Raw genomic sequence first — 21,355 nt, forward strand, 5'->3', positions numbered from 1 at the left:
ATTCACATGCACATTTCAAGTCTGAGTAGCACTGGTTTGATTAGTCTGTAGGGCAAATAATCCAGAGTCTCCAACAAAGAAATTGTAAGAGAGAGAAAAAAGAGAAAGATGAGGTGATGAAAGGGAAACCTGTAGATTAAAAGAGATTTGGGAGGCCTGTCAATCATTCACAAGTAGAGCCCTTATTTGTATCCCATTCAAACAAACACAAATTTTAAAATTATGAAGTAATTGGGGGGAATATCTTGATCGGCTTTGAAATAATTTGGGTGTTGGAGAAGGGAAAGTGGGTAGCGATGTTAATGAAACAGCATTGGCTACAACATGACAGTTGTGGAAGCTGGCTGATGGGTACAAGTTTACTATTTTAATTTTGTATTAAGAGGTTTTTTCCCTCCACAATGGTTAAAGAGGGGTTTTCACTAAGATGGCTGTAATCAAAAAGGTAATGAAGGTGTTGGCTGGGCTATGGCAAAATTTGGAACGCTTGACATGGCTTGTGGGAGGGTAAAATGGTATAGCTGCTTTGGAAAACAGTCTGGCAGTTCTGCAAAAGGCTAAACGGAATTACCATATGATCTAGCAGTTCTACTCCTAGGTATATACCCAAGAGAAATGAAAACATGTTCACACAAAAACCTTTACATGAATGGCAGCATTTTTCATAATAGCCAAAAAGTAGAAACAATGCAAATACCTATCCACTGATGAATGGATATATTCATAAATAAGAAATGAGGCATATCTATATAATGGAATACTATTCCGTAATAAAAAGAAATGAAGTAAGTACCTGATACCTGCTACAATATGATGAACCTTGAAAACATTCTGCTAAGTGAAAGAAGCCAGTCACAAAAGACTACCTGTTGAATGATCCCATTTATATGAAATGTCTAAAATAGACAAATCAATAGAGAGAGGAAATAGATTACTGACTGGTTGCTTGGGTCTGGGAAGATAGGGGGAGTGACTGCTGATGGTAGTGGGTTTATTTTGGAGGGTAATGAAAATGTTCCAAAATTGATTGTGGTGAAGGTTGTACAACCCTGTGAATATACTAAAAGCCACTGAATTGTACGCTTTCGATAGGTGAATTATATGGCATGCGAGTTATATCTCAGCAAAGGTTTGTTTTTTATTTTGTATTTTTATTAAGGTCTTATTGATAAACACTCTTACGAAGATTTCACATGAAAAAACAATGTGGTTACTACATTTACCCATATTATCAAGCCCCCACCCATACTCCAATGCGATGACTGTCCATCAGTGTAGTAAGATGCCACAGATTCACGATTTGCCTTCCCTGTGCTATACTGTTTTCCCCATGATTCCCCCACACCATGTGGACTAAACATAACACCCCTCAATCCCCTTCTCCCTCCCTCCCCACCCGCCCTCCCACACCCCTCCCCTTTGGTAAACACCAGTTCCTTCATGGAGTCTCTGAGTCTGCTGCTATTTTGTTCCTTCAGTTTTGCTTCGTTGTTATACTCCACAAATGAGGGAAATCATTTGGCACTAGTCTTTCTCCGCCTGGCTTATTTCACTGAGCATAATGTCCTCCAGTTCCATCCATGTTGTTGTAAATGGTAGGTTTGTTTCTTTCTTATGGCTGAGTAGTATTCCATTGTGTATTTTCTTTATTCATTCATCAACTGATGGACACTTAGGTTGCTTCCCTACCTTGGCTATTGTAAATAGTGCTGTGATAAACATAGGGGTGCATATGTCTTTTTGAAACTGAGAAGTTGTATCCTTTGGGTAAATTCCAAGGAGTGGGATTCCAGATCAAATGGTATTTCTATTTTTTGTTTTTTGAGGAACCTCCATATTGCTTTCTACAATGGTGGAACTAAAGCTTTTTTTTTTTCAATTTAAAAAATCTTTGGGAATAAAGTTGCCTTGGTGATTCTGATGTGCAACCAGGGCTGGGAACCACTGTGTTAGAAATTAAGCTGTTAAAGGTTATTAGAAGAGAGAAGCAGGATATCTGACATGCTAGCCTGGCGGGGAAGCCCCAGGGATGGCATCCTAGTTGACCTGTCTACACAGAAGACACACAGACCTACAGTGGGCAGCCCTCTGGGTGCACATCATCTACTTCAGTAGTATTTAGTAGAACAGAAATAAACATGAGAAGGCCTTTCTCTTCTCCATTAAGTCTGTTAGTTCAGGATTGGAAATCTTAGGTGTCCCACCAGTAGGTGTTAGAGTTACTTGTGCTGCCAAGGGGTTGAGCTGCTTCTAAGTTCCTGAGAATGAACACAAACTGTCAATGGGATTTGAGGGTACTAAATCCTAGTCCAAAAGCAACAGTCTAAACATTTAATCTAATTCCCTAAATTTCTTTCTTCCAGAGAGTATTCTAGATATAAATGAAAATCTGTGATTTTTTTCTTTTAATTCTTCCATTTTTACATTGTCCCGGGTAAGTAGAAATAAAGCCAGCTGTATTAGTCCCATCTCTCTTCAAAAGCATTTGTTAGTCAGGTGACAGCCTCCTGCATTCCCCCTCTTAATGGGGGACTTGAGATGTACTGCAAATGCTTTTTGGCTTTTGGAGAGAAACCACGGGGAACTGCCTTGGATTCTGGTTTGACCTCCATTTACAGTTGCTGATTACCCTGGCCTTTTAGTTGCCTCAACGAATGAATAAAGTTTGGACTAGTTTATTCATAAAACTCCTAAAATTTTGTGGTTCACTGTATGTCTTTACAGAGGCTGTAAATATAGGGTGATGTTTCCTAAGAGTTTATGTCCTGGAGCTTGATGACTACTGCTCTGGACTTTGGATAAGTTGGGTAACTTCTTTGCACCCTAGTTAGGGATTGAGAATAACATCTACCTCATTATTTTCTTTTCTGTAAAATGCTTGGAGAAGTCTGACGTATCATTTTATTGACATACTACCACTTTATTCTAGACAAGTCCCTTCCTCTAATTCAGGCATGATCAGAACTCCCTTACTACGAAATGTGATGTTGTGTCTGCAATTCTAGGGAGTAAATCTTAATGGAAAGATATAAAACAACCATGTAAAGGCATCTGGGTGCAGTATATAGGAAGTTTTGAATGAATATTACTCTCCAGTATTTTATGAATCATTAGATGTCCTAATCCTTCTCTTTTCTCTCTGCCCTGTAATCCTCATATAGGTCAGTTCTCCTTGGGTCTCGGGGACTTGACATATGCCACATCTCCCAGCGATTGGAGAGTCTCAGTGCGGACACTACCTTTGAGCCTCTTGAGCCTGTGAAGCACACAGACATTCAGGTAGGGGCTGCCAGGCTCCAGGACTGGTAGCGCGTTGAGCGTGCAACCCAGGCTGAAGGCCCTGGCCCTTTGTTGACCAGCAGATTTAGGAATTTTAGATTTAGTTTAATTCTCTTCTTCCTCAGATATTAAGAGATGGGGAGGCTCAGCTTTGGAGGTATAGTTATTTTGGGTTATTTTCAGAGTGCTGTGTGAGACTGAATTTAAGAAAGCAATTCCAACCTGCACTTTTAGATCATTGTAATTATGAGAACAGATTTCTCTTCCTTCTTTGGGCTTAATCCAAGGAACAGAGACATTAGTTGTAAGTTCCTCTTGCTTTCTTTGCTAGTTCTCAAATAATTGTACTATTTGTTGTCCACATTTCTGTATCTTGCTTGTACTCGTTGGCAAAGAGCTGGGGAAAATTTAGAGTGCTATTTACTGAAACCTATTCATCAATTTCTAGGAAGTATTTGGCTGCGTTAGTGGCACCAGGAAGTAGTAGTCTAATAGAGCACTCCTCATTTAACCTAACATGCCGCTGGCACAATTGATTGCTAATTTAATCTAATCAGAAACTGATTGGGGTGTGTGTGTGTTTGTGCGTGTGTGTGTGTGCTTAGGCATGCATGCATTGTTAAGGAAAAAACATGCATTTAATTTTGAGTAGTTAGAACACTGCATTTGTGTTAGAATGACCAGACAATGGGGTGGCGTTTTTATGATTAATTTGTCTTTGAAATACAGGACACAGGTCCTGCAAAGGTAGATCTTGGTATAAGCAGGTATTAATTGTGTTGTTATTTGGGTTCAATTTGAGTTAAAACTCTTTACCCCTTACCTTTCCCAAGAACTTCTTTAATCCATCTAATGGCTATAATTGTACTGCATTTATTCCAGTTCAGAAACCTAAAGCCCTATATACTTTGAGTTGAGAGTTGAGTAACTATAGCTATTCATAAATTTTTCTGTTATTGATATTTTCCCAGAGTATGGAAATCCAGTTTTTTTTCTAGTTTTATGTACTAAATCATATTTGCCTGTCACCTAATAGATGCCTCCTCATTTCCATGTTATCTTAAAGTGCCTCGTATACTTACCTTGTACACCTGACTTCTGTGCTGTCTCCCTCCCCCTTTCTATTTTAACCACTTGATGCTCTGTAAACAAATACTTATAACAGGGATGAGGTGTATGAATGGGATAGAGCTCAAATAATTTGAATAATTACCATGTATTTGGGGGAGTATTCCTAATAGTATGGAAAGAAATGACAGTGGGCCAAAGGTTGTTTGTTTTTAATGTTTAAAATACCAAAGAAGTTGTTTGTGCCCCAGGGTGTGCTGGGTGTCCGGCTGGACCTGCGCTCCTTTCTGGGGGGCTTCCTCGGACAGGAAGCCGGTGGGCAGGGCTGCGAGTGTCTCTAAGCGTTCCCGGTTCATGGGTGAGTGGCCAGGATGTGGGGGCTTTGGTGTCCTCTGGGTGGGAAGTTTCAGTGGCATGTGCAGTACCAACTGGGGTGCCACTGCTACTGCCATCCCTCGGCCTGTCCCCTTGATTGTGGCTGAGCCCAGTGGGGATACCTGTGGTGCTGGAGAGGGTTTCCCAACCAGCTGCCTGGTAGATAGCTTGCAATTACCATGAAATATAGGCCAACACAGAATTGTCTAAAAGCCCATCGAAAGAAGATGCCCCATTTTCCCCAGTGCCACTAGAATCTGGCCAGTGTGGTAATCTTTTTTGAGGGTGTGGGACCTCTGCCCCTCCCACCAGCCCCTGTCACATTCTCCAACTGGAAGGTGTGAGCCACGGGGGCCGGCTGGGGCTTCGGTGCTGGCAAGGTTCTGCAGCCAGATTAGCAAATGTGAGGAGCCAGGGGTAGGCGGTGGGCACAGCCCTGGAGCAAAGGGCTGAGGTCCGCAGGGCGGAGGCTCCTCTTCAGCCCCGCTCTGCCTGGGCCCCAAGCCACTAGTGGTGAGTCTAGAGAAGCCATCAGGTTGGTGGCCACTCACAGACTGGACATAGCACCAGCGTGGACCCCATCAAGGAGCTTCCTGTCCAGAGAGGGCCAAGACAGGGCACATGTGCCTGGGAGTGCCCACAAGGGTGCCCATCCCGGTGGGGGGGATGCCTGGCTCGGGCCTTCTCTGCCGAGCTGGTCTCCCTTAGAGCCCACCTGGAACATCCACTTTTCTTGCCCCTCTAGCTCGTTTTGTGCCCCTTAAGCCTTGGCACCTCATGGGGACACTGCACTGCTGACCATTTGTCATCCATCGTGTTGTTGTTTGAACTCAAACCTGATCCCTCTGGAGACCCTGGGAAACACACATTTCCCAAGTTCAGACCAACTTTCTCTGGGGGCATCCAGTGCTCCACACCACACAGTGGTGAGATTGGCCCCTCCGGAGTTCGCGTCCCAAACAGGGACAAGGTCTTTGGGGTCGTGCCTGCCCCTGGGAGGATCTGCTGGAGTTTGTGACCTCTGAGTCCCACTGGTCACCACAACTTAGCTAAAGCCCCAAACTGGTCCCAGGGGCTTCATCTGGAGGTCAGCAGTGACTGCCAAGAGGGGGCGCTGCATCCCAGTTCTGCCCAGAGCAGCTGTGGGCTGGACCTTTCAGGCCTGCCTTGTGCCCTCCTGGCCTCATTCCACCCTGCAGGATCCATCTCCTCCACGGCCAGGTTCCCCTTCCTTGGTTTCCCTTCTCTGAATGATACTGAAGAGGGCAATAGCCACCGGTGTGTGGACCTGGCCCCAGGCTCTGTTCTCCACATTCGTCCCCACAGCCATGCTCTGTGGAGGAAAATGAGGCTCGGGATTCACTTGCCCAAAGCTGCAGGTGCTCCGGCCTGAGGCTGCTTCAGCCCACCTGTCCACTGGAGACTGTCTGACTTCTGTTGGACCTGAGAGCCTGCACCCTCTGCCCTCTCCATGCACCCCGGAATTGGGTAGGAGGAGCCTTGCAGAGTCACAGGCTGCCTGAGCATCGGCGAGGAGACAGGTTGTTCTAACAATAAGCCGAAAGGCCCTCCCTGTCCTGGGCCCTAGGCTGACAGTAGCAGAGAAGAGTGGAGGGGCCAGCACCCATCCTCCTGAAATCTGGCTGGGCTTGGGGACCTGTGTAGCCCTGGGAGCCAAGCCCATGCTCTTCCCTCTCTGGGACTGTCACAGTGCGTGGGATCCTGGTTGATCCAACCTGTGACAAGTCCTCCTCTACTGCCACCCCAGGGGCCTCTAGAAGCTTCCCTCTCCCAGAGGGGAAAGGCTGGGCTGTGGCGTCCCATCAGCACTGCTCTAGCCTTCAGCGGCAGCTCAGAGCCAGCCTCCTGCCACAGCCACCCTCCCTCAGCTGCCAGACACAGCCCCACATCTCACCCGCCCATTCAGAAAGAGCTCTGTGGTGGGGGGTCTGTGCCACACCCCCTGGGAGTCAGAGGTGGGAAGGAGCCCTGGAGAAGGTGGAAGAAAGGCAGCAGGGCATGTCCCCACCGCCAGGTGGCCCCAGGACTGGACTGGGGCAAGACACAAGGACACACATCGTGTGGGTGCGCCTGGCAGAAGCTCCCTGGGCACTGAGACAACACAGCACACTGGCACTTGGAAATGCTGGCACTTTTTGTTAATGGTAGGTGACTAATAAATATATTACTGCAGCCAATAAATTATTATACAATAACGAGAAATTTATTAAACCAAGTCACTCTTACAAAATTACAGTTAATATGGGGTGGGAGGTTGTGGTGGGGTTGGGAAGTGGGACCACTGCATGTCGACTGTTAACACTGTGCCCCTCTTATAGACGTGGCTCTGCCAGCACGCTTCCGTGTGGTAATCCTCTTGGCACTAGGTTCCAGCCGCCTAATTTTCGGCGGGGGGGCAACCTTGTTTTTCATCACACTCTTGCGAACTATGAGGTCTCTTGGGAGCCCACCTGGGGAGTGGCTTCTCTTTCACCTTTGCTGGAGTGGGCATGGGTGCCGTCACGTAGGCCTGGTAGCCATCAACGAGGGGGAGTGTCTGTCCCTTCCAGTACAACTGCGCTTCAACATGCCCTTCATCTATGAGGTGCTTGTAGAAGGGTGTAGCCGAAGGGGAAGCCGCTGCTGCTGCTGCAAAGAAAACCAGAGCTGATCAGTCACTCCTCCTGTACACAGTGTCCTGCCAGAACCTTCCCTCTGTCGTGTCTCTCTCAGTTTCTGGCTGAAGCCATTTGATCTGCTTGGCATCTAAAACCCAGACTTGGCCCATCACCTCTATGAATCCCCTAGAGAAGCGATGTTGGCTGCAAAGCAATTCCATGGAGCCTGTGGCAGCAGGAGACCAGGAAATCTGTTCCCCATTCCCAGAAAAAAACTCAACCTGAAAATGATTACAATCAGGATCCCCTCCATCTCTCCCTTCCACAACAGGGGAAGCATTTGTTAAAGTCTGTCACTTCTGAGGCGGTTTTAGTGGAAATACCTTTCCAGTTTTCGAAAAAATAATCTTACACGAATCAGTTAAGAACCCCTCTCCCTTTGAGCCCCATCTGTGTTGCCTTTTTCAACCACGCTGAACTCTAGCCCTCTGATACGTTCATGTAGATTTGAAAAAGGCCAAATCAAAGCAGAGTGACCAGGAGGCTCAGGCCAGAATGTGGGTACCTAGTCTAGGCCCACATCAGCGCAACCTCTGGGACGTCTTTTCCTCAGCTGTTAGGTCTCAGTGTCCCTTTATCACTCCCGTTGACTCTTCTGCTCTTCCCATCGGTATGACACCCTTTTGCCTGCTACTCAGAGGCTCAGTCGAGAATGTGTCTGAGGGCACCCATGTGGACAGCTTGGTGAAGGGGCCCAGGTTGGAAGGTGAGGTTATGAGTGTCACTCAACAGCTCTTCCTCAAACTGCTCCATTTACACAAAAATGCTCTTGACTTTTGCTAAGAGGCCAATCACCACACTGGCTTTTCCGCTGGTGCTGGAACAGGCCAGCCTCATTCCTACCTCAGGATCATTCACTTGCCATTTCCTCAAGGGTCCAGAAGGAAGCATTTGTAGCCCAAAGGTGGAGGGAAGGCTACATTTATAAAGATTAGGAAACTTCTCAACACTTGCCCAGGGATTGAGACAGGGACTGTGGGTGTAGTCAGAGTAGGGTGAGGGCCTCTGGGGAAAAGCAGGGCGGAATATGTTCAGTCAGAGCAATGTAACTACATGCAGGGAAACCCCCTTGCTAAAACTCTATGTTAAACATTGAGCTCTAGAATCATTCTTCAGTGAAATCAGTTAATGTTCCCCGGATAAAGAAGAGTAGCACATGCTTTATTATGCTAACCATTTATAATCACGTGTAAGGTTCACTTCAGCATACTAAAAGGCCCAGGCCTATGTGCTGTCTTTCCTCCTTCAGATCTGATGAAGTGATTTTGCAAACTGGCCAACTAATTTAGCAAGTAAGCCCAGGCATAAACACAGTAAAAGGCAGGAAGGATTCCACCTTAAAGATAAGATTGCATTTTAATACCCAAGAAGTTAAGAAGTTAGAAATTATTAACTTACTCTTTAGCAAACAATACCTCAGCCCACCTTGTGGGGCTGAGCAGGTGGCCTTGTTTCCTGTGCCCCAGACCAAGATGCTGGTATCTCAGGGAGAAATCATCAGAGGAAGTTGCTTGTGTTAAGTTAATTCTAAATATTCAGAGACCACTTAATAAGTTCACACCCCTAAGTTTTTTTTCATGTTCTCGAAAAATCCTTAACTGTCTATAAAATACCCTAGACAATGCACCACTACGGACTCTCTTGTCCCCTCCTGGTGTGAGCCGGGAGCTCTGTCCCTTCACTGTATCTCTAAATAAAAGCCTGTACCTTGGTCTCCTACCTTGACTGTTTGTGAAGCTCATTCCTCGGCTCTGCAAACAAGAACCCCAGCATCATCTTTGGGGGCTCGTCCGGGATAACTTCGGAGGTGAGTATCGGCATCCAAACCTGCCTCTTCTTTTGCTCTCCTTATAGAAGGAAGCCGTCTGTGGCACACAAAATCAGGTGCTTGTCAGCCACTTAAATGGGACTAGCCTGGCTGCTGATCTCAAAGTCTCAAGCGGCAGGTTCCCCTGCATCTCCCTCAGTGGATCCCCCGTCTCCCTTGGGAGCCGGGAATGTCAGCTGAGTGGAGGCCAGGATTCCCCTTCAGAGGCATCTCCTCGGATGTGAGGGACTGAGGAAAACTGTGGGCAACTGTAAGAGTCTAGGCTGAGGCTACACTTCAGCGGCTTCTCAAAGGCCCGCGTGTCTGGAATCAGACCCCGACAGCCCAATTGGGTATCCGTGAGGAGCACCTCTCTGTCTCTGCCTCTGACTTCCAACCTGCTTCTTCAGGCCGCCCTGGCCTCAGTGAGGCAGGGGGTGTTCCTAACTCCCTTCTAACTTCATCAATTTCATGGAACCCGATGCTCACCACCGCAAGGTAGGAGATCCACGCTCTGCTCTTATTCCTAATTAAATGCTGTACTTTTTAACTCATAAAAATGTGTCTGGGCACCCGTTAGCCACTTAAAAGACGATTAGCGTCGGCTACCAGTCTTAAGTCTCGGGTGAAAGGTTTCCCGGTGTCTGCCACTCCTTGATCCCCCACCTCCAGACGGACGGGAATGTCGGGGAGTGGCTGAGCTGATTTCCTACTTTCCTCTCCTAATCTGTGGACTCCGAGGGCAGACCCGACTAGTAGACAGTGGTCCTTGGATCTCGGCTCTGGCCGATTGATCCGACGGCGCTGAGTGAACCTCTGGCTAGGCTGCTGCCTATGCGAGAATTGCAGATGACCCCGACCTCTTGTCTCAGTGATCAGATTTGTAATAGTGGGTGACTGGCGAGTTAATTACCAGGCAGTGGCAGAAACTGGTGTTAGAGTATAGCCCCCCCACCCCCACCACCACCAATAAATGTCTGTGGCAGCTCCTGAATTTTATTTCTGGCCTTAGAAAAAAGTTCCCTCGCTCTCCATTCAAAGCAGTCCTCTTAGGCCTGTGCCACTTTTTCCTGTGTAAGGTAAATGAAGTCTGTAAAGTAATCAAGCTGAAACCTGAGACCAACATGTAAATGGCTCTATTCTGTTGATCTCCTTTCCTTAGAAGCAGTCATCCTGGGGCTAGGCATTTCCTTTTCTGCAGCCCCAGAAAAGCAAGACAGACTTGTGACTTAGATCTGGGCTCTGGCAGCAAGAAGTCACACAGTCCCTGCACTTATCAGACAGGCAGGGAGCGCTCAAGGAAAGCTCGTGCAGAGAAAACTAGTGAAACTCCCAAAAGGCGTAAGTAGGAGCACACTGGTAAGGTCCCACTAAATCCACAGCTCCGAGGCGACTCTTGCTTAGTGGGAAGGCAAGAGGGGAATCAAGGCAAGGTACAGGCCACGCTGGTAAGGAGTGGTTAAATCCAGTAGGCCTGGCAGAGGTGGTGATTGACCACTGACACCTAGGCTCCAAGGCGAGGGGACGCCCTCACAGAGAGAGAGGCTGACCAGGTGCTGGACACCCGTCCCTCTCTCTCTCTCTCTCTTTCAGATGGGAGCATCCTCTTCAAGGTTAAAGCCAGACACGCCTCTGGCATGCATTCTGAGGAACTGGGAGCAATTTTGATCCCCAGATCCTGAAAAGGAAAAGGTGCTTTATCTTCTGCATGTAAGCCTGGCCTCAGTACAAAGTCTCTCATTGGAAAGGCTTGCTCCCTGAGAGAAGTATACAATATAATAAAGTTATGCAGCTAAATTTATTTTAATGCAAGGAAGGAAAATAGTCAAAAGTCCCGTAGACTATAATATGGAACTAGTTTTCTAAATTATTTTGGATCAAAATCTATTCTACTTATTAGGGTTCATTATCTTCAAAAATTGAGAGGTTTTTAAACTAGACTCTCTGAAACAGAAGAAATTTATCTTCTGCAATACAGCCTGGCTTTAAACAACTGGAGCTAGAACTGTGCTTGCATTTCATTTCCAGCCCCCTGGACACACATCCCTATGAGTTCAGACCCTTCATTGGCCCTGTTAGTATGGGGCCATCTAAACCTTAACCCAGTTGTATAAACTGCTTGCCTGTAAAGTGTATTCTTGAAAACTGAGATACTTTTAGTCAAATAAGCTAAAAGGAAAGGCAATTGGATATCAGTAACTCAAGTCTCTGTGTCAGTTTGTCTGTATATGTTCTTTTTATGAAGAGTGTTGCTAACTATAGTCATTACGTCTCAGTCTGTATGTTTGTGTGCCTAAGCATGTAGATCAAAGATTTTTCTACCTCTGGATGGTATTAATGAAATTGATTTAAAGACAAGCGCTTGTGAAAATTGGGCGTTCTAAAACTTCCAGAGAATTCTAATGGAAAATATTAAGCATTAATGCTAATTTAAGTTGAACTGAAATGGACATGTCCCTATGGTTATCAGCTGCCTAAGTTTACCTCAAGTCATTTAAGTTGATGTTATCTGCTAAATCTTTCAAGAATAAAATGCTTAGAGGCTTGACTTTGTCTAATATTCAGTAAGGGTTTTGTAAGTAGTCTAGCAGAGTTGTTAAGAATGAGTAAACTAAATGTAGTAAGTGAACTTCTTAATAATAATTGTGTGTTACAGTGTGTATACCTACCTACAGCCTGAGAATCTTTGTGGTAACCTAAAACCTTAAAGTTTTGCTAAGTTAAGAAGATATACTTTGTGTTTAGTGAGAAGTTGTGTTGTAAAGCTCATGGTTACAGAAATTATAAAATGTTCATAAATTTGTCAATCCAAAGCATGCTAGTTTAACAGTTTATAATAGCCTGCTTCTCAGTGTTTACTAAACATTAAGGTACCTAATAGTTTTAAGTTCTAATAGTTAACACTGATACTTTCCAGAGGGCCCCTGGAACATGTCAGAGGAATTTTTTCTCATTGGAGAAAGTATTTGGCTAATTTGGCTTATTTATCTGATATATAATTACCTGCTTAATTACCTGGAAAGCACTGTCAAAGGGAATGATGCTAAACTTTGTTACTGAATGTTTTGTGTTACAGAAATATCCGCATTTTCTTATGTCAACTGTCCTACAGTAAGCTCTCATCAGATCTTTAACCGTTGTCATTTGTAAGTCTTTTGTCATTCATACTCACTGTTTTATTACTCCTAAACTAGTAAAGAACTAGATTTCAGCAGAACAGGTATTGATTACATAGGATTAAGTAAACTAAGGAAGATGATTTTGTGGCTTTTTGTTTCAAATGTTGCTGATAAAGTGTTTTAAGCCTTTTCTCTTAAGCTGACAACAGTTTCATGAATGACAATACCTTTATAAGCAGAATTGAAACATTTATCTTTCTCTCTACCTGACCCCTCAAGAATTTAAAAGCTTTCAGTATTTTTATATTTCATGGCAGTATGTTTATTTGCATAAGTTCAATAAGAATCTGCTTTCCTTGTAACAGAACCAATTACAAACACAGGTTATACTACCAATGAGACAGGGACCATGGATGTAGTCAGAGTAGGGTGAGAGCCTCCGGAGGGGGCAGGGCAGGATATTTGCAGTCAGAGCAATGTAACTACATACAAGGAAACCCCCCTACTGAAACTCTATGTTAAACATTAAGCTCTAGAATCATTCTTCAGTGAGATCAGTTAAATGTTCCCCAGATAAAGAAGGGTAGCACATGTTTTATTATGCTAATCACTTGTAACCATGTGTAAGATTTACTTTAGCATACTAAAGGCCCAGGCCTATGTGCGGCCTTTCCTCCTTCAGATCTGACAAGGTGATTCTGCAAACTGAGCAACTAACTTAGCATGCAGACCCAGCTGTAGATGGCACAGTAAAGGGCAGGAAGAATTCCATCTTGAAAATAAGATTGCATTTTAACGCCCGGGAGGTTGAGGAGGCAAGATTCTTTAGCAAGTAGACAATACCTCGGCCCACGTTGGGAGCTGGGCAGGCAGCGTTTTGATATGCTCCCGGACACAGAGAGAAATCAAGGAAGGAAATTCCTTACATTAAGTTAATTTTTAATATTCAGAGACCACTTAACAAGTCCACACCCCTAAGTTTTTTTCATGTTCTCGAAAAGTCCTCAACTGTCTATGAAAACCCCTAGACAATGCAGCGCTATGGGCTCTCTTGTCCCCTCCTGGCAATAGAGCCAGCGCAGGGGCTCTATTCTCTCACTTTATTTCTAAGTAAAAGCCTGTACCTCGCTCTCCTACCTTGACTGTTTGTGAAGCTCATTCTTCGGCTCCACAATCAAGAACCCCGGCATCACAAAGGCTTTGACTGGAATGTCATACCTGAGAGACACGTGCTTAAACTCAGATATGAACAGCTTTAAGGAACTAAGGTTGACTATATAAAGCCAACAAAGCCCCTTGGAAGAACTGGCCTGGTACCTTGCTTACAGGGTTCCCATGAGCCTTACCAGGTGAGTAAGGAAGGTCACTTCCTGGCAGGTGCAGGAACCTCAGGATGTCTTGGAGACCTCGAGAAGAGAGGAATTCACCCAAATCTACAGGTACTGCAGGCAAAACCTGATGGCAAGTCTGGCTTGGCTTTCTAGCCTCAAGAGGCCTTTAAAAGTTCAATCTGAAATTCCTTATAAAAAGTTCCAGCAAAGCACATTTAAAATGGTCTATGTAACCAATTGCTCTTATTGCTGCACTTATGCAAATAATAAAGCCAAGTGTTAATTATTTTCTTAATCTGGTTACTTCTAATAAAAATGAGGGTGATTTTAGAGAAAAGTATTGTTTCAATAATGCAGCCTTATCTGTACTAAATCCTGATACTAGTCATTGAGACATAAACTGGATCTAAGATTCTAGCTTCTTCAAAATATCTGGCTATGATTCTCTAGATGTTTTAGTTTTCTCCTATCGTTGCAATTAAAGTTTTACTATTTCTAGTTCTCATATTCAACCATGCATTCTTAATCTCATTAAGTTTGTCCTTCCAGAATAGAAAATCCAACTCCAGATATTGCTGCTTAACCTAATAACACAATTTGTTCTATCTTGCCTAGAAGCCACAAAACTGCAAATGGAGATAGAACCTGGAATAAAAGCGCCCATCTTCCGAGGCCCTCTCGAATGACCACTGATGGAGACCTAGCTGCACCCCTTACTGCGCCCCCTCTCAGCATGAAGCAGCCAGAGCGGTCATCGCCCCCTTTCCCTAGCAGCAGCTAGGGTCTCTATCTGTAGAGGGGGGAATGAGACAGGGACTGTGGGTGTAGTCAGAGTAGGGTGAGGGCCTCCGGGGAAAAGCAGGGCGGAATATGTTCAGTCAGAGCAATGTAACTACATGCAGGGAAACCCCCCTGCTAAAACTCTATGTTAAACATTGAGCTCTAGAATCATTCTTCAGTGAAATCAGTTAATGTTCCCCAGATAAAGAAGAGTAGCACATGCTTTATTATGCTAACCATTTATAATCACGTGTAAGGTTCACTTCAGCATACTAAAAGGCCCAGGCCTATGTGCTGTCTTTCCTCCTTCAGATCTGATGAAGTGATTTTGCAAACTGGCCAACTAATTTAGCAAGTAAGCCCAGGCATAAACACAGTAAAAGGCAGGAAGGATTCCACCTTAAAGATAAGATTGCATTTTAATACCCAAGAAGTTAAGAAGTTAGAAATTATTAACTTACTCTTTAGCAAACAATACCTCAGCCCACCTTGTGGGGCTGAGCAGGTGGCCTTGTTTCCTGTGCCCCAGACCAAGATGCTGGTATCTCAGGGAGAAATCATCAGAGGAAGTTGCTTGTGTTAAGTTAATTCTAAATATTCAGAGACCACTTAATAAGTTCACACCCCTAAGTTTTTTTTCATGTTCTCGAAAAATCCTTAACTGTCTATAAAATACCCTAGACAACGCACCACTACGGACTCTCTTGTCCCCTCCTGGTGTGAGCTGCGAGCTCTGTCCCTTCACTGTATCTCTAAATAAAAGCCTGTACCTTGGTCTCCTACCTTGACTGTTTGTGAAGCTCATTCCTCGGCTCCGCAAACAAGAACCCCAGCATCAGGATGACATTTCACTTGCCCTCAGCAGTGAGCAGGAATACTGGTATTAGTTAACAGCTGGGGAAGTTCTGACGTATTGCAAGCAAGCCCGAAAGGAGAAGCCAGGTGGCAGCCAGGTGAGGCTATGTGCCCACCAATGACTCTTGTACAGGTGTCCCGCCTAGGCCTACCTGCTGTGCAGCCCTCCCAGGGCACAGAGAAGAAGTTACACTGGATGTAGATCTGGTGAGACATTCTCAGGCAGCCAGACTGCTATCTGGTCTCAAACTGGTAGAAGTGCTTCTCCAAGAACACTAGGTTTGTGTAGTCACGCTGCCACAGCAACAGTGAAGCCATCGATACCCAGTGAGGTCACATACGGAACCGTGCGACTTGAGGGGCAGGCTTCAGGCTCTCTTGTGGAAGAGAGCAGGGTGGGAGGCAGAGGGGCACCCTACCTGGCCCTTACTTCTAGCCCTCAGTATCCATGCCTTAGTCAAGTAGCCATTTCCTCTGGAATATACCTGTGGGCTGGCATGGGAGGGCAAGAGGCCCACATTCTGAGATGGGCTTGAAGGGCAAGATTAACCTAAGAGACAGCCAGGGTGTTTGGCACTGAGCCTAGGGATTCCACAGTTGGAAAGGCAGAGATTTGTGTGGGCTAGGGAATCAGGGAAGGCTCCTTGGTAGTGGGCCTGAAGGGAAAGGGGAATTGGGACCTATGGAGAGGAGAGGGAAGGCACTCCAGGTGGGAAAAATATAAGCAAAGACAAGTTCTTCTTAATGTTGCCCTGCCCCAAATGGTAATTCATAGAACCTTTGTGATTTTACAAGTAAGACTTCAAAAAACCAAGAGGTTAAGGGGCCTATAGATGACACAGGCAGTGAAAAGGTGTTCTGCTCAAGGGTAGGCTTTCCCCTTGGGGCTCTGGATGTATAGCTGTAGGAATGTGAGAAGCTCATCACATTTCAAAGTCACTCTGGGAGGGACATTACAAGTGCTCTAAGGCAGAGTGAGGGGCCTGAGTGACTTCACAGAGTGGGAATGAATTCTGACTTTAAGATCCCATTTTTCAGGTGCAAAGACTAAGGCACTGGGAGATAAGTGGTATGGTAAACGAGGCCCAGTAGGGTGGCCCCTGTGAGCAGAAACTAGCGCCCAGACAGGAAATGATGAGGGCTTATTAACTCAATGCCAAATCCTAATCCTACCTTTTTCTCTCTGCCCTGTATCCTCATATAGGTCACTTCTCCTTGGGTCTCAGGGATTTGACATATCCCACATCTCCCAGCGATTGGAGAGTCTCAGTGCGGACACTACCTTTGAGCCTCTTGAGCCTGTGAAGCACACAGACATTCAGGTAGGGGCTGCCAGGCTCCAGGACTGGTAGCGCGTTGAGCGTGCAACCCAGGCTGAAGGCCCTGGCCCTTTGTTGACCAGCAGATTTAGGAATTTTAGATTTAGTTTAATTCTCTTCTTCCTCAGATATTAAGAGATGGGGAGGCTCAGCTTTGGAGGTATAGTTATTTTGGGTTATTTTCAGAGTGCTGTGTGAGACTGAATTTAAGAAAGCAATTCCAACCTGCACTTTTAGATCATTGTAATTATGAGAACAGATTTCTCTTCCTTCTTTGGGCTTAATCCAAGGAACAGAGACATTAGTTGTAAGTTCCTCTTGCTTTCTTTGCTAGTTCTCAAATAATTGTACTATTTGTTGTCCACATTTCTGTATCTTGCTTGTACTAGCTGGCAAAGAGCTGGAGAAAACTTAGAGTGCTATTTACTGAAACCTATTCATCAATTTCTAGGAAGTACTTGGCTGCGTTAGTGGCACCAGGAAGTAGTCTAATAGAGCACTGCATTCTCATTTAACCTAACATGCCGCTGGCACAATTGATTGCTAGTTTAATCTAATCAGAAACTGATCAGGGTGTGTGTGTGTTTGTGCATGTGCGTGTGCTTAGGCATGCGTGCATTGTTAAGGAAAAAACATGCATTTAATTTTGAGTAGTTAGAACACTGCATTTGTGTTAGAATGACCAGACAATGGGGTGGCGTTTTTATGATTAATTTGTCTTTGAAATACAGGACACAAGTCCTGCAAAGGTAAATCTTGGTATAAGCAGGTATTAATTGTGTTGTTATTTGGGTTCAATTTGAGTTAAAACTCTTTACCCCTTAGCTTTCCCAAGAACTGTTTTAATCCATCTAATGGCTATAATTGTACTGCATTTATTCCAGTTCAGAAACCTAAAGCCCTATATACTTTGAGTTGAGAGTTGAGTAACTATAGCTATTCATAATTTTTTCTGTTATTGATATGTTCCCAGAGTATGGAAATCCAGTTTTTTTTCTAGTTTTATGTACTAAATCATCTTTGCCTGTCACCTTATAGATGCCTCATTTCCATGTTATCTTAAAGTGCCTCGTATACTCACCTTGTATACCTGACTTCTGTGCTGTCTCCCTCCCCCTTTCTATTTTAACCACTTGATGCTCTGTAAACAAATACTTGTATCAGGGATGAGGTGGATGAATGGGATAGAGCTCAAATAATTTGAATAATTACCATATATTTGGGGGAGTACTCCTAATAGTATGGAAAGAAATGACAGTGGGCCAAAGGTTGTTTGTTTTTAATGTTTAAAATACCAAAGAAATTGTTTGTGTTAAAAGCTAATGGATTTTTAAGTTGTCTTTGGCATATTTGGAATACGTATTTGTAATACTTAGCACATTAGTGATGCACTTTGTTGAGTTCCCATTGATGAGATACTCCATTTTTCTCTTTGAGATGTTAATGACAGGTTTGTTTATAAATGTATTGAGTCATAATGATCATTTATTCTGATCTACTTAATGCATGACACTCTCCTTCAACACCTTCTATTAGATGGTTTCAGCAATGCATGCTTGGTCATATCAAAGAGAGTTTCTCAGTTTAGAATGAGCATGGCTAGGAAGGAGGTCTGGTCCTGTACCCCTGGGAAATCTTTGAACTTTGAAAGGAAGGATGCTTCCATTTCAAAATTTTATCTCTTGATTGGGTTTTCCAGTATAGCTTCAAAAATGCAAAATGGTCAATCCAAGATAATGGTTGGTTAACTGGGAATTGATCATCTAGACCTGAAGTACAGATTTAAGACGAACTAGTTTCAAAATAAGTTCGCTTTTGACTTCATCTTCCTGCCAGCAAAGGCTTAAAGGAGAAAAATTTGTTTTTAAAGGGTTGAGGTTTTGGCTTGATCTGAGATGACTCTCCTTGTTTTTCTGGTTGGAATTGGAAGTTTTAAGTTGTATTGCAGGGCCAGTTGACCCGTGCTTAAACTTCCTATATACATGTGTTAGCATGTCCTTTCCTGACTTCTTGTTGAGTAGTCAAATGTAAGAGCTAGGCCAGCTTTCACCTTTAATGTGGAGTGGTCCTCCTTTTAATTCTCATAATGTGTTGGTTATCCAAAAAGAGTTAACTTGGACATTATCAGTTTTTTGTTTTTGGAAGAGCCAGATATACATTTTAATGGACATTTTCTAATGTAACAGCTTTATTGAGGTCTAATTCATATACCATAAATCTAATGGATTTTTGTGTATGAACTTTTGTTTTCCAAGCAGTGCAGATTTAGAGATGAGAATGCAGTCTAATCCCATGTGCTGGGTGTCAACCAGTGAATTTATTCTGTCAGTTTATAAATTCATAAAAGGAAATGTTGAAGGATACTTTGACAGAAGCTGAGACTTTGTACTATCCATCATTTGCATTAGTTACACTCTTGAAAAGGCATTTCCCATGTATAGATACATATGTAGATATATGTATAGTCCCTTTCTGTTTGGTAAACACTGTATTTGTTTCTAATGGAGCTTGAAATGAATATAGGTTTTTTGTTTATCATAATGAGTAATAGTGGCATGTATTGAGAATGTGTTTTTAAAAGATTGCCCTGGTGAGCAAAGTAACATATTTTGAAAACCCACTGCAATATATATATAGCTGGACTAGTAGAATTTCTAAAAATAATTATTGATTTTATTTCTTAGAAATGGTAATAAAGAAGGCCTACACATTTGTGTAAGAGAGGTGAAGGGCAGTAACTATTAACAGGACATGTTCTGTGTGACTTCACGGTGCTTGCAAGTACAGGTTCACAGAGATCCGCTTGCTTCTGTCTTTGGAAAAAAAGTATTGAGGGCCCAATGCACATCTTTAATGTGATCTTAACAGTACTAATGTACCATGGATGATGTGTATTCTATAATACTAAAGTACTAATTTATACAGTTGGGTTATTTTCTGGACTTTTTCACCAGATCACGTGTATATCTCAAGAAGGTTGTGCAGAAAACAGCCTTAGTTGGCCATCCAAATGGGAGCTGCAGTTTCTCACCATTAGACCAAATGGCATTAGACCAAAATATGATATATTGTTAAGCTTAGTGTATTAGATTTATAGGGCTGCCATGACAAGTTTCTACAAACTTAGTGGCCTTAAAACATTAGAAATTTATTCTCTCATGGTTCTTGGAGGCCAGAACTTTGAAATCAAGGTGTTGGCAACTCCGTGCTCCAAAGGCTCTAAGGGAGAATCCTTCCTTTTCCAGCTTCTGGTGTCTCCTGACAGTCCTTGATTTGTGGCAGTATTACTCCTGTCTGCCTCCATCGTCACAGGTTTTCCTCAGGTGTGTCAAATCTCCCTCTCCTTTCTTTTTTTTTTTCCCTTTGAGAGGGCATCTCTCATATTTATTGATCAAATGGTTGTTAAAAACAATAAAATTCTGTATAGGGAACTCAATGCACAATCATTAATCAACCCCAAGCCTAATTCTCAACAGTCTCCTATCTTCTGAAGCATAACGAAGAAGTTCTTACATGGTGAACAGTGCAAGGGCGGTCATATCACAGAAACTTTTGGTTTTGATCACGCATCATGAACTATAAACATCAAGTCAGATATGATTACCTATTTGATTTTTATACTTGATTTATATGTGAATCCCACATTTCTCTGGTATTTTTTTTTAATAAAATGCTGAAGTGGTAGGTAGATGCAAAATAAAGGTAGAAAACAATTTAGTGCTGTAAGAGGGCAAATGTAGATGATCAGGTGTATGCCTATAGACTAAGTATTAATCCAAGCTAGACAAGGGCAACAAAACATCCACGGATGCAGAAGATTTCTCTCAAAACAGGGGGGTGAGGTTCTAAGCCTCACCTCTGTTGATCCCCAATTTCTCACCTGATGACCCCCCTGCGACTGTGCCTGTCTTAGGTTGTTCCTCCCTTGAGGAATCTTACCCGTCTCTGGCTAACCAGTCATCTTCCGGGGCCATACAGGGAAATGTGAAGTTGGTAAGTGAGAGGGAAGCCTTATTGTTTGAAAAGGTTAGCTTTTTACTTCTTTGCATATTTATGCCCTGTGGCTTCTATGCCCAGCATTTGTCTTGAGGTATCTTTAGCACTTGGAGGAATTATGATACTTGGTAAATTCTATATGAGGCATGAATTCTATTTAAGGGTTGTAATTAGGAAGGAAGAAGAAAAGCTATAGAAGTAGCAGACGGAAGAAAACATGGGAAGATTGATTATTTCTTTGACATATCTTCTTGTAGAGTAACATAAGCATGTATAGGTTTTAACAAACAACTAATTAAATTGTGTACACACATTAACAGAGTAGGAATACAGCTACATAACAAAAGCAGACCTACAATTACCAGCCATATCCAGTGAAACCAAGGAAACCAGTTAGGTACCCTAGGCATTTGTGAAAACTTATCAATAATATGGTGGATATTGTCTAACTGAATTTGAATAGTTTGAGAAAAATCAGACAAATTAAAACAACACATTCCTGGGAACTGTTCACATCCCATATGTTCTTTTAACAATAGATAGTCTATAGTCACACGATTTTGGAGCGCTGCAACTTGCACTTCTCCTAATTCTTGGTTGAGTTCTGACAATATAGATCCAATCAAATTTGTTGTTTTACTGTATGCACAGGCCAGCTTAGATATCTCCTTCTTCATTCCAATGCAATGGCAAGTCCAGGAACCAGTGGGATGAATGCAGCTACAACTGTAACTGCGCCAGGATCTTT

At 43.5% G+C, this 21,355-nt stretch overlaps 1 long non-coding RNA gene across 1 annotated transcript in view; it reads left to right on the plus strand.

Moving 5' to 3' along the window:
- The window catches only part of LOC130680957 (uncharacterized), a 63,214-nt gene extending 44,856 nt beyond the window's left edge, over positions 1 to 18,358 (plus strand). The window contains exons 3-4 of the long non-coding RNA XR_008994025.1: positions 3,162 to 3,279; positions 16,497 to 18,358. This is a non-coding gene — a long non-coding RNA (uncharacterized LOC130680957). The remainder of the gene's footprint in view (positions 1 to 3,161; positions 3,280 to 16,496) is intronic.
- The last annotated feature ends 2,997 nt before the right edge of the window (positions 18,359 to 21,355 follow it).

Source organism: Manis pentadactyla, chromosome 15, assembly GCF_030020395.1.
Source record: "Manis pentadactyla isolate mManPen7 chromosome 15, mManPen7.hap1, whole genome shotgun sequence".
NCBI classification, from domain to species: Eukaryota; Metazoa; Chordata; class Mammalia; order Pholidota; family Manidae; genus Manis; species Manis pentadactyla.